This window comes from Nicotiana tabacum, chromosome 6, assembly GCF_000715075.1.
Source record: "Nicotiana tabacum cultivar K326 chromosome 6, ASM71507v2, whole genome shotgun sequence".
Classification (NCBI taxonomy): domain Eukaryota; kingdom Viridiplantae; phylum Streptophyta; class Magnoliopsida; order Solanales; family Solanaceae; genus Nicotiana; species Nicotiana tabacum.
The window spans coordinates 77,898,582-77,911,327 of record NC_134085.1 but is presented as its reverse complement, the minus strand read 5'-3'; the positions used below and the strand labels follow the sequence as shown (position 1 = coordinate 77,911,327).

General features: G+C 40.4%; 1 long non-coding RNA gene across 1 annotated transcript in view; it reads left to right on the top strand.

The window, feature by feature from the left end:
- The window catches only part of LOC142181632 (uncharacterized), a 38,761-nt gene extending 26,557 nt beyond the window's left edge, over nucleotides 1–12,204 (top strand). The window contains exon 2 of the long non-coding RNA XR_012710426.1: nucleotides 11,868–12,204. This is a non-coding gene — a long non-coding RNA (uncharacterized LOC142181632). The remainder of the gene's footprint in view (nucleotides 1–11,867) is intronic.
- The last annotated feature ends 542 nt before the right edge of the window (nucleotides 12,205–12,746 follow it).

Genomic DNA, 12,746 nt, shown 5'->3' with positions numbered 1-12,746 from the left:
TAGTTCGGGGTTGGTTGATATGTGGATGGAGGTGTTGGATATGTTTGGTATTTGATAAGAGATTTGGTCCTTTGTGGAACCATCACAGCTCCTATGTCCCTTTTCTTGGACACACCACCGAATTGTAAAGCCTTATTTGTAGCTTGTAAGGCCTCGAAGTTTGTAACCATACCGCTTTTGATACCCTCTTTAATTATTTCACCCAGTTTGATGATGTCAGAAAATTTGTGGCTTTTAATTATCACTAGTCATTCATAGTATTGCGGGTCCTGGTCTCGGACAAAGAATTTGTTCATCTGTTCCTCCTCTAAGGCAGGTCTGACATTAGCAGCTTCGGACTTCCAGTGAGTGGCATACTCGCGAAATATTTCTATAGGCTTCTTCTTTAGATTTTGAATATAGAACACATCTGGGGCATTCTCTGTGTTTAACCTTAACCGGTCCATAAAGTCGGACGCCATGCTTACCCAGCTCGACCACTTTTTTGGATCTTGACTGATGTACCAAGACTGCGCATCTCCTTTCAGACTCCTCATGAACAACTTCATGCAAATTCTCTCATCTTTCCCTACTCCAACCAGCATGTCACAGTATGTTCTCAAATAGACCCTTGCATCCCCTGTACCATCAAACATTTCGAGCTTTGGAGGTTTGTACCCTTCGGGTAGTTCGACATCAGGTTGTATGCAATTATCTTTATAGTTTAGCACCTCAATTCCCTTGCTTCCTTCAATGCCTTGAACCCGGCTAGTCAACTTCTTAAGTTCCTCAGCTAGGTTCCTGATGAGCAGGTCATTTTCATCAGACTCGGGTGTGCTTGAAATAGGTTGGGTGATGTGTGGCATGGTCTCCACGTAGATGGAGGTGTTATGGTGGGTGTGAAAGTGGTCACTTGTGGAGTTTTGGGGTTCTGGGATGAGTAGTGGAGTATTGTTTGGGATGTGGAAAGTGTTGCATTGAGTCTTTGGTGGAACAGTGTGATGGTAAGGAGCGGGATGATTCTGTTGCTTTGGGATGTTTTGAGGCGGTGTAGGGTTCTGAGCGTTTAGGAAATTGATATCTGAAGGGGTGAGGGAAAATGACAGATTTGCCAAGTTCCGAACCTGATCAAGCTCTTCTTGGAATTTCAGCAGTTTTTATTCAAGTCGGGATGCATTTTCCTTAGGAACCTGAGTACCATGACCATGAGTGGCCTCTACCTGTTCAGTTGAATTATCCTTTCTGACATTGTTGAAATCTTCCATCTTCCCTTTATTCTTGTTTTTGACAGGACTAAGAGGGGGAGTGGGTGGAGGGCCCCTGGATCTCGTGGAATAGGATGATGTTGCCAGAGTGCACGAACTAACCTTTTGGGAGGGGAATAATAAAAACAAAAGGTAACCAAGGTAGTCAGGATCATAAAAAGTATTGCAGTATTTAAACACATAGTGCAGGAATTTAGATTGTGTCCTAATTTAGGGACCTCATTATGCCTGACGTGGGCCTAGCGAGAAATTGATTTGGAGAACTTAGGATGCTAAATGCCTCATTTTATTGATAAAGATAGACGAATCCCAAATTGACACTAAATACACAGGAAATGAAAATCACTAATGGCCATTGGCCTTATTACATTTTATAGAGCAAAAAGGAAAAACTCCTATCTATTTGGTCCCAGAAGGACCTTCCTCAGGTTGAATGCTCTTGTTGATCAGATACTCTAGTTCGTGTAGGTTCACCAGTAAAAATGCCTTTGCCATGTGTTCTCTTTCGTTTCCCTCAGCATTCTGGCAGTCGGTGACTCTCTTCCTCACTTTTCCTTCCAATTCCAACAGATTGTATTCCAGATATTCCAACTTTTTGCTAGCTTTGGCGGCCCTGTCTTTCCACTCATTGATTTGGTCACTTGATGGAAGACTCCTCCACCAGTATTGCAAGAGTGGGGGCCTACTAATCATACCAAAACAAAAGGGTTAGATCCTACCCCCACCAGACTCGACTATTTAATACCAACAATTAGCATGAAGCATTTAGTTCTCCAAATAAATGCACAGGACGTGGTGATGTCCGTTTGGGTTCAGGGAAACCCGGTGGACTTTGGACAAGTCTATCTTAAATGATCATTATGTGGACAACATAACTGACCGGCTAGGTTTGACCATGATGCATGCACAATTTGAACAGAGTAATGTTTCTATGGGGTTTTAGACTGGTACCCTTGAGCGGCCAACTCAAGGGGGAAGGCACGGAACCGTCGACTACACCGCTGATCGACTGGTTTTACCGCAAATATGCCTTTCCGAATTTAGGGGGTGATAATATAAGAAGAGCGCAACCACTCATTATACGCGTTGTTATGGTATTTGTTTGGCACGAGTGGAGTATGATGTTGAGCATGATTATGCAATAATTAAAGCATGTAGGCACGTATTTGCACGTTAACGAAGTAATAAATACAACAGTTTCATAATTTAAAGCGGCAATAAAGGTATGAAACGAAGAAGATAAGTCAATTTTGCTTTTGAAAAGAAATTAAACGCTTAAAGGAATTTAAACAAGTAATTGCACATAAGGGAGGGTACAAATTCACAATAACAGTTTGAAATGGTAAAAGCCTAAATATCCCTACCAGAGTCGTCATGCTGTTGCGCCCCCTTTTTTCCATCTTTGCATCGGGAGATCGGGTTTATGATATTTTTGGCTATAGGACAACTCATTCCTTTTGTAACTGGATTTTTGCATTTGAAGAGTCGCCACATAATGATTTAAGGTGCATTAGGACACCTATAGGGTTCACTTCTAAGTTTGTTTGATAACTAGAGATTGGGTAAGGGCTTGAAAATATCCTAAGGGGAAGGTGTTAGGTACCCCTCAGGATCCACTAGTGTGGTTCCTGGCAAGACAGTTTTTGTGAATTTCTGCAATTAAGCAAACAAACAGATATAGGCTCAAATAGTATGGGATTTAAACACATAAGAGTTTGAAAAACAATTAGAAGGCGAATTTCGAAAAGAAAGAGCTACAGTTCTACAAATAATTTAAAATATAAAAGAGGAAAAAGGGGTCCTAGGTTTATTTATAATATGGATCACGTCAATGCGATACCCGATATGACACTCCTTAGAAGTGGGATACACGAGGTTAGCGCACCGGTCATCATATCCATATCTACTCTCCCCACCCCGTTAAAGTATTAAAACGCGAATTGGTCTCGACCACTATTGCATGTTATTACCCGTCCCATTCCTATCAGCCCCAGAGGAACCTAGGACTACTATTCCTAAAGGGGAGGGATATTAGGATGATTTTAGGTTTCAAAAAATGAAAAATCTAAGGCGAAATAAAAAACACATAGTACTGCACATTAGGGGAAGCATGTAAACAAATAAAAGGCTCATGTGCACCTCCTCAAGCAAAACACATAAATATCATGACTTAAACATACATTTAGGGTCTGAATTTAAAAATACTAAAGGCAAGGGGAGTTTTAATTATTAAAGTAGAACAGTTTATTACATAACTCAGATAAGAAGTCCGAGTAAGGCCTGCCTTTTGGTTGTAGTAATTACCAATTAACAAAGGCGGATTCAATCTTATTGTTGTTATCACCTAAGGCTTACCTAAGTGTTTGGGTGAGATCCTATAAACATGGTATTTATTACTGATTCAAAATATGGCAAAGCAGTAACCATTTTTAAAACAAATGATTTCGGATTCTGTAGGCATGATATCTTAACTGTATTAACAGAGCGTGAGAGAGTTGTTTAAAAACTAGTTGAGAACAGTATGAATTAGGCTGATTTTAAACTAGACTAGTTTCAGATCCTATAGGCGTGATATCTATTATTGCTGATTTAATTCCTATAGACATGATATCTAGTTGAACGTGTAATGAAGCAGGCAAAATTTACTCGCAATTCCTATAGGCATGATTTCTATAAAATGTACTGATTTTAAAACTACTGGACATAATGCTAGACGATAACCAGTTAGATCCTAAGAACATGGTGTCTAGGTATGGTAATGCAAAATCAAAGACAAGTCCTCTAGACAGGTTCTCTAAATGCAGAGTTAAGAATGCAGAATTTAAGCGAGTCCTATAGATAGGTTCTCTAAATGGAGAGTTAAGCATGCAGAATTTAAACGAGTCCTATAGACAGGTTCTCTAAATGCACAGTTAAGCATGCAAAATTTAAACGAGTCCTATAGACATAATATCTACCCTTAAGCATGCACAATTACCCAGCCCTTTCCACTAGCCAAACCCCAAGTTATGGAATAAACCACTGCAAATGCAATTTGTTTCAAAGCCTTTCTCAAACCTGGGTGTGTCAAAGTTCCCTAAGGGTCTCAAGGGACCCCGGGTAGTGCTTATACCCAAGTTTGCATAACCAGACAGGAATGAGTGTAGTGTGGAAGGGCCGACCCTTATGTGTCCAAGTTTAGAGGGAGCTCATGGGTCCTAAGGCAAGGCTCACATAAGAAGGGCAGAACCTAAGTCTAAGAGTATAGTGGATATACAGGAGCAGAGAGTTGTTTACAACTGGGTTGAGAATAGTAAGGGGGTAAGGATAATTTGAAAATAGTAGTAATAAATTTAACACTCCAGAATCAGTATTTTGATACAAAGGGGTCAGGGGTTTGGGAGTTCATTACAGGGAGCATATGACCCTAGGAGGGGGGTCAGGTTTTGGAAATACACAACAATAGATGATGCTTGCATACCCATAAACCATCCAGAGAATACAACACATAGAGGTTATATGAACGATATGACCCCAGGGAGGGTCAGGTTTGGGTCATGCACCACAATGTCTAATGCTAACATGCCCTCAAACCAACCAAAGAATACAAACACATAGGGGATATGGGGGTTTGGCATTCATAAATCATAATAAGTGACTGACAGAATTCATACATAAGGAAAAACATTAATTCAGAAGGGAAAGGGGCAGATTACAACATGCTTAATAATGGAACTTGATTAAACACAAGCAAGAACAAGCAAGAGTGCAAGAAATAGCAAAGAAACATGTTGTCGTTGATGCTGAAGATTAATTAGAACATACCAGTAAAGAAGCAAATGCAAAAAGAAAGTAACCAAATTTCCCACAGCCTAGCCTTGGCTTTAAGCTTGTTAGGTAAGGCAGCAACACAAGTAGTAACAGAGAAAAGAGAGTTTTGAGTGAAGTGTGTGTTCTAAACTCAATTGTTCGTGTTTTTGAAAGAAAAGGGGTGCAGGGTATTTATAATTTTGAAAATATGAGAGAAATAAGGTAATAAGAAAAGTTTCAATACAAATATGGAAACAACAATAGTCAGATCAATTAACCAAGTGATTCCCCTTTAATCAAGAGATCACTTGTTTAACGGGGGTAACAAATTCAAAAAATAAGGAAAGACGAATCAGTTTGTAGGCAGACTGATTATTGCCATAAAAGTGGTAGTAAAAACATTAAGTAATCAATCAAATCAAAGTACAAAAATATGATTATTTTGAGAAAGGATTCAATAAGGCAAAATATCATAATAAAGAAAAAGAATCAATTAACTTTAAATAGGCGAGTGAAATTAGAGTTCATAAAAGAAAAGTTTTGAAATTAGTCACAAGATCGAGATCAATCAAGGAAGTAACATGCTTTTGCACTTTAGTATTTAAACAGAGTGAGCAGAGACACCAGACATGTGAGGACAAACCCATTGGCAAAAGAAACAGCATACAGAAATAGGCACAAGGTTCAGTACTAAAGCAAAAAATTGAAGTATAGTAATCAAGTAGGTCAAGTCACATTGAGTCAGCAATGGAGAAAACAAAGTATCAGAACCATGCAAAAGTCTCACGGTAGCAAATGAGAAAACATTTTGAAAAGTTAGGGTTTCAAGCATAGTCAAGTTTTAAAGATAATAAAACCCAGAATCAGAGGAATCACATAAAGAAAAAGAGATTATGAAACAAGGAACTTCAAATCGAGTCAGGTATTCAAACGAAAAGTTTCAGACCCAAGACATAGGTTTTTTTTTCAACAATAGTCGAGCTTAAAAGATAATAAACAAAAAAATCGAACAAAAACTTAACCAAGCAAGCACTCATCTAACAAACAGCCAAAAGAAATTAGGATTTTTTAAAACATGCTAACTCAGATAGAAAAAAAACATGAGCAAAACATTTCAAGATCAGAAACACGTAAAAATCTGAGAATAGATTTTGAAATAACTTAACAGGAGAACCCTAATCGGAAAAGATAAAGAGTCGTTTTTAGAGAAAAGTTAAAGAAACTACGAGAAAATACTTAAAAGTTCAAGGTAAGCAAAGATATGAGGTAGATCTGAAAGAAATTGAAAAGATCTTAGAGATTAGGGTTTCAGAAAACCCAGAAAAGGTGAGAAAGGTCCTGAAATTTACCGATCTAACCAGGAGAGTCAAGGATCTGACTCGAGCGGCCATGGCTGGCCAGAGAAAGGTTAAGGATGACCACAGAAGAGCCATGAACTGAAATCGAACAAGGATTGGACCAGACTCCTTCAAGCTCTGGCCTTGAAACCATAAGAACAAATACATAGAAGCCATGGAAGGCTGGTATATGCCTCAAATAACCACGGAAGGCCATGGATTAGGTAGGTATTAGGGTGGGGTGAGAGGGCGACAGCTAGGATTCAGGAGAGTTTCAGAGAGAGTTGAGAAAGGAGGGGGTTTCAAGGGCGGCGGTAGGTGGGAAGTGAATTAGGTTAAGGGGTTGGTTTGGGTTAAAAATGGTAAGGGCAGCCGTGGCCGTTGATCTAAATGATCAACGGTTGGGATTTAAAGGGTTAGGTGGGGATCCAGGTCTAGGTCGATTTAATTTGAAATTGGGTCGGGTAAATTGGGTTAAAATTGGGGTTCAAATTAGGCTGAAATTGAAATGAAATCTGGCTAGATTTTAAATAGCCATTTTCCCCATTTATTTTATAAAAAAATAACAAATTAAATTCTAGAAATAAATTGAAAGTACTAGAATGATTTATAACATATAATTATCAATTTAAAATAGTGGACTTAATTTTTATAACCATAAACACAATTAAATCTTAAAGGAGGTCAATATTGTAATTATATGCAATTTTGCTTTAAAAATACTAAATAAATTTGTAAAAAAACATGAAAAAATTAGCTTAGCTATATTTTAGCATAAATATTAGAATCCAATAAATGAATCATCAAAATGATAATTTTTGGGAATTATTATTGGTTTTTTATGAATAAAATAGGGAAATAAATTGGTTTAAAAATCTTTAAAAATTAAGAAAAATAATAAAATATTTGGACATACTTATATATGAATACAGATGATATTTTGAAGGTATTTTGCATATTAAAAAATATATAGGAAAAAATTGGGTATCAATAATGCTCGCAATGAGGTTGCTACTTTTGCCTCGGCTAAGTCCGAGGTTGAACGAAATGTTTCCACTTATTGGGAGGATGCAACCACGATGCATAAAATAGCTCGTGACATATCAATAGAAGCTGAGAAGAAGCTAACCCGAGCTATTATGCATGATAAGGTAGAGGCGAGGATAGAGACCTTGGAGGAAATTGAAGCCAGAGGTATCGACCTATCAACTGGTCTCGAGGAAGCCCGCAAATTGGAGAGAGAACTGGCGCTGTTAATTTCCCTCGGCGAGGGAGAAGATAATGGCGATGAGGAGTAGTCTCCAAGTCATTTTGTATACCCTCCTTTTCCTTTTCTATGCAGCCCCGGGGGGATGGGTTGTGTAAAGATGTTTTCTGTGAATATGTTTTTGGTAATGTAAAAAAGGGATTTTCCTCCAGTCAGCTTTTTCAGTCTCTTCTTTCTTTGCCCCTTTGCTTTTGTGATTTAGCTTTTGACTCTCGACGTTGGCCTTTCGGAACCTGTTCTCGGAGCAACCGAGATCCTCAAACTGGCCATGCCCCGAGGTTAAATCGATAGCTTCTATCGAACCGATAGTCGTGATATCGGGGACCTCCCCGAGGCCTCGCAGTTTTTTGAGTTCCGTGGGATAACAACTTTGTATGATCCGATAAAAGGGGGCTCGGGGTGATTTCACTAGAACGTTTCGCTAGGAGAGGGTGACGTTAACACAGCCAATATTAATTGGCCCTTTTGGGTAGGCGGGCAGTTGCTGCTTTGCCCCTATATATTAATTCATCCCCCTTTCCAATGGTAAATTTGCTGCTTTGAAAGGCTATCTCTTCTGCAGAGCCTGGCGCTTTGTGCTAGTCCTTCCGCTCCCCTAATTCAAAAAAATAATTCTTGCTTAGACCCTCATATTTCCCCTCCTATTTTACCGTAACCATGACTGCTATGTCGATGTCCGATCATCGAGTGGAGGGGAGTTCCTACTGTGTTCCACATTCGGTTGGAGCTAGTGGCTTACCTCCGATGCTAGGTAAGCGAGGCTCGGGGTGCCCTGCCTCGAGGAGAGTTGTCACGCCAGGAAAACCTCCCATTGTTCTGGGTCACCGGGAGCATGTGTCAAGGATCATTTCATCAGTGGGAGAGGAAAACCTCAAAAAGATCAGAAAATATTGCAGATGGGGAGAAGGTGTGATATTACAAGTACCTTCCCTCGAGGAGAGCGTCATGACATATGTTGAGGGATTTTTGAGCATAAACACACATGTTTGCGCACCGGGTTCCCCCGACCGAGTCGTGCTTGATTTCTGTCAGAGATATCAGGTCACACTAGTGCAGGCTTATCCTTCCGTTTGGAAAATAGTGCAGGCAATGAGATATTTTGCCAATAAGGCCGGGATAGAGTTTACCCTTAGCCATCTCGTGAGGTTATATCGGCCACTGCGTTACCGGGGCTTGATTGATCTTCAATGTCGATCTACCTGAGCTCTTGTCATTGGCAGCGAGAAGGTCAAGGACCGATAATGGATGAATCAGTTCGTTTGTATTTAAACGATTGATGTCATTCCTAGTGAATTTTTGCCATTTCCTTAGAAATGGAACTTCACACGTAAGTGTCTCATATGAAATATAATCATTTTGACCGGAGGCAGGCTCCGTAACGATATCTTTCTGTTCAATATTTGTAGCAACTCATTGGTCACCAAGCAAGGTCCCTTATTTGGCCGAGTGGTCTCGTACGCTAGCAGCTTGCTCGATTTATAATAGGCGCCGGTGGCGAGATCTGTCCAAAGGTAGATGGGAGGCGAAGCATCGTAGTAGGTGCCCAATGCTTTGCTTCCTAGAAAATGGCACTTTTCTTGCCGATTTATTTAACACAACTGTCGCAGGTGTCGGGGGTTCTTTCGAAATGAGGTCGCATCCTCCGGGGGAGGAGGAGAAATTGCTGGCCTCGGGATCAAGGAGCGATGACAAAAGAAAAGGTGCTCTGGGGCATGAAAAGGTTTGCAGTGAGGTGACTCCTTCTCAACGGTTAAGGAGAAGCAATTCAGTCGATCGACCACCTTCCAGAAGTTGTACGCCATCGGATGTTGCTTTGGCCTTTAGCGAGGCTCGGCGGTTTGGTCTCATGGTGAGTTCTGACTGCTGTAAGATTATTCTGGCCCCTTGCCTTTCTTTCTCCCTTTCTTTTTCTTTATTTAGCTTTCTTTCATAGGCCTTTGACAGGCTTAAATCCGAGCTGCTTCGTAGTGAGTCCCCGTTGCGGGAAGCTTTGGATAGGGAGAAATCCCTGAAGCTTCTTTGTGAGGCAAAGGAAAGCAAGCTGGTTTCCTTACGATGCGAGGTGGACCAGAGCCGGAGCTGTGAGATCCGCCTGGACAAACAGCTACCCAGTATTTCATGCTGGCTTGCGCTCCTTTTCTACCTCGGCGTCTTGATGTTTTGATATTTTAATTGGAGGACGAGGCGTAGGAGCTGGGATAGCTCTGGGGCGAAGTTGGCCAAGCCAAACCCGAATTCAACGAGCTGCAGGCGCATGTAAGTGCCAATTTTGTTGTAAAGCCCCAAAAAAATTTGCTTCGTAATTTAAGATTTCGTGGTGCCAAGGTAGGCCAAATATTTTATCTTGCGTGCAAATGAGGATTAAGGAGATTATGGATATCAATTGGATATGTTAATAAGTATATAAGTCATAGTAGAAGAGAATTGGGGTCTAAGGAGAGGCCTAAGTCTAAGCCAAGTTGGAAAATTTTATAAGAGACGAAAGTTGCAAATGAGTGCGCACAAGACCTCACTTTGGACAATCATATCTCCAGTTATATATAGATTTGTGTGATGCACAACCTATTAAATAAAATTTCTTTAAGTCTAGTTTCCAACGCTTCAAACCATTCGTCATTCGGACACTCCTACCAAAAGTTATGACAAAATTACCAAAAGCAGTATAAAATTTTACACTACCGCGCCACCCCATGCGGCGCGGCTGTGTAAATTATTAGAGCACCTCCATTTTCGTTTGGAAAGACATTTTTCATTACCATGCTGCCCCATGCGGCGCGGCTGTGCAAAAATCGGGCTTTTGTTATAAAACGACCTTATTTCGTCAAATAGATTCAAGGGACCATTTCTTGAGCAAAAATCAGATATTTTTACAATGAGAGAGTGCCCTAGAGTGAGAAAGTACCCCTCGTCAATTCTTCTACAACTCTTGCTCAAATCTTAAAGGATTAACAAGGAAAACCACACTAGGCCTTCATCCTTGAGGTAAGATTCTATACCCTAACCTTTAATTTCGAATTTAGCTAAAGATGGGTAAATTATAAAGAATGTTTGTGGGTATTGGAGTTGTTATCTTGCTTGCATGTGTTGTCAAAGGTTGTAGAAACATTGTTGAGCTAAAGGTGGTAAAGTATGGGTTGTGGGTTGATGAAATCCTCTATAAAAGGACCATAAAGAATTAACGCACATATGGTGTTTGATAAAATGCTCAAATGAGATAGAATTATGAATATCTTCCTAATTCATGTTCAATTTTGTTATGTCTCGAAGTAGATTGGCATTACTAGAATTTCTTGAACGTTGTAGTAACTTAAGGAAAAGCTCTTTGAGGTATGTATGGCTAACTTTAACCTTTGTAAAGTCACCTTGTTTGGTGTACAAGTAATTGGTATGTGTTATTTATGTGGGCCATTTGTGAATTCTTGTGTTTAATATGCCTTGTACGAGTAATTGGTATGTGTTATTTATGTGGACCATTTGTGAATTCTTGTGTTTAATATGCCTTGAACGAGTAATTGGTATGTGTTATTTATGTGGACCATTTGTGAATTCTTGTGTTTAATATGCCTTGAACGTTGTTGGTTAAGTTTCTTGATATAATGGTGTAAGTAAATGGCAACAAGCCAAGTGTGTGTGTGTGAAGGTGCTTATGTGGTAAGAGTTGTGTAACAAATGATGGAAAGACATCGTAATTGATGCAATTGAAACAACTGTGGTAATATCATACGTGACTTGTCGTGGCAATTATCGTTGTGACTTAAATTGTATACGGACTGTTGCATATGATGGAAATGGTATTGATGTCTATGAAAATTCTTTGTGAGTTGTTGTGTTGTCGTTTGAAATGTAATTGTCCGGTGGGATCGGGTTGTGCGCCGCAACACGAAGTTATAAGGTGTGGGTTGTGGTGATAAGAGTTGCCGAGGTAATAAGGGTGGCCGAGGTAATAAGAGTGGAAAAGTGATCAAAATCACTATTGAAATGAAAATATGTGAAAGTTGTGAAACCATTGATGTGATGAAATAATGTTGAAAGGGGAAAAGGAGAGATTGTGGAACTTGTTTGGCTTTGGTTGTTCCTTTCATGTGCATTGGATTGTTGATTCTATTACTGTTTGTTACCTGTGTATTTCTTGATTTTACTTGGGTTAAAGTTTGTTCATACATACCAGTACAATTCAAATGTACTGACATCCCCTTTGCCGGGGGCGCTACATTCGTGTTATGATTGTAGGTGGTTCTATAGCAGGTACTCCAGTCCACCGACAATAGCAATTCTTCACTTTCCGTCAGCTGTATTGGTGAGCCCCTTTTCCTCTCGGGGCCCTACGTGGCTCATGCCGCTTTTCCTCCCGGAAATCTTATTTTGGTATTTGCGTAAGGTATAGCCGGAGCCTTTTACCGGCAAGTATCGTAACACTCTTTTGTATACCTAGAGGCTCCATAGACAGGAAATATGGGTTATGCACTTATGTATTTTGTATTTGGGAAGTGTAACATGTAAACCACGCTAAGTAACTATGTATGTTATGTAAATCTCGTAAGAATATGCTCAAATTTATAAATGGCTATTTCACTTGGTTAACGGATAAAGGAAAACGCGGGGTAACACGTGGGATAGGAAAGGAACCTAGGTCCGCTTGACTGGGGCTGCCAGGTCGAGCGCCGGTCGCGCCTCTCGGTTTTGGGGCGTGACATTTGTGGCCAAAAAGAGGGCTCAAGCCATGAATTCTGCTCTTGAGGCACAAATCCAGACCGTTCATGTGAACGATTTTGCTCGGGCGAATATGATCGCAAGGCTTTCGTCCGAACATTTGAAGGTGAAGACCTAAGTGGTGAATGTCCGGGCCGAGGTTGTGATGAGCAATACCAGGGCAGGATAGAAAGTTGCGGCCTATTCGAAGAGTGTTGTCGTTGCTAAAGCTGAGCTGAAGAGAGCCCTTGATCGTGTAAGCAATAGCAAGGAGTATGCGAGATGCATATCCCGGAGGGAAGTCCTCGAGGAGATTCATGCCAGGGGCTTCGATCTCTCGCGGGAGATCGAGCAAGCCAAAGGGGAGGAATATGATGCCAAGTTCCTTCTGTCTGATGCTGAAGACGGCGAGGAGGGGGC